Genomic DNA, 1041 nt, shown 5'->3' with positions numbered 1-1041 from the left:
GAACAAGTTAGCAACAGCAGTATCTCATTATGAATGCAAAGATTGCATGAAATGCTTCAAAGAGGGCTTGGTTTTATCAGGAGTAGAATATGCTCCCAAATACCAGTAACATGGTCAGATTAGGCAGCCACAGACTTTAAGAAGGGGATACGTCATGGGAGGCTACTTTGAAAGCTATTACCCAGAAAGGTGACCACTGTCAAAAATGAGGGCTACATGATGAGTGTTGAAGAGCATTCTGTATACTCAGCAGATGAAGTTTCGTGTGTTGTTAACTCTCAGAACAGGGCAAACAATGATATACTGAAGTCATACTTAGTTTAAGGTGCCACTGAATTGTGATAGAAATGGGAGAAAAGGATCCTGTATTGAAAATAACAGAATTCAAAGCTTCTATGTATTATTTCCTTCCTGTTAACTTTGTGAAAATAGTTTTTGCTCAAGCACAGTTCTCACAAAGTAAATCACACCTGGAAGGACAACAATGTGACATTTTTTTTTTTTTTTTTTTTCTAAATTTTTCTGCAATTGTTAAAGAGTTTGGTTTGTACAGTACATATTTCATCAAAGTAATTCAGAGTATGTTGGTAGATCTGTTACTGGTAGGTTCAATCAACAGACAAGTATTATGGTGATGCTTCTGAAACCAAATGGGAATCTCTGGAGAGAAGATGTCTTTTTATGAAATGCTGTTGACAAAATGTAGAGAACTGGCACTTGAAGCTGACTGCAGAACAGTTATACTCTCGCCAATGTATGGTTTGCATAAGGACCATGAAGATAGGGAATTTAGGGCATTTACAGAGGCATATAGACAGTTGTTTTCTCTTGCTGTATTTGTGAATGGAACAGGAAACGAAAAGACTAGCACTGGTACAAGGCACACTCAGTCATGCACCATTTGGTGGTTTGCACAGTAAGTATGGAGATGAGGATGCCATTAGGTTGAGGAAGGCTGCATCAATCATTTTGCAACAGCTCTGTACCATCTCTCCCCCCCCCCTCCCTCCTTCCCTTTCCCCCTCCCACTCTTTCTGTTCC

Source organism: Schistocerca nitens, chromosome 1 (genome assembly GCF_023898315.1).
Source record: "Schistocerca nitens isolate TAMUIC-IGC-003100 chromosome 1, iqSchNite1.1, whole genome shotgun sequence".
Classification (NCBI taxonomy): domain Eukaryota; kingdom Metazoa; phylum Arthropoda; class Insecta; order Orthoptera; family Acrididae; genus Schistocerca; species Schistocerca nitens.
The sequence above is the reverse complement of the archived record's forward strand: the minus strand, read 5'-3'. Positions refer to the sequence as shown.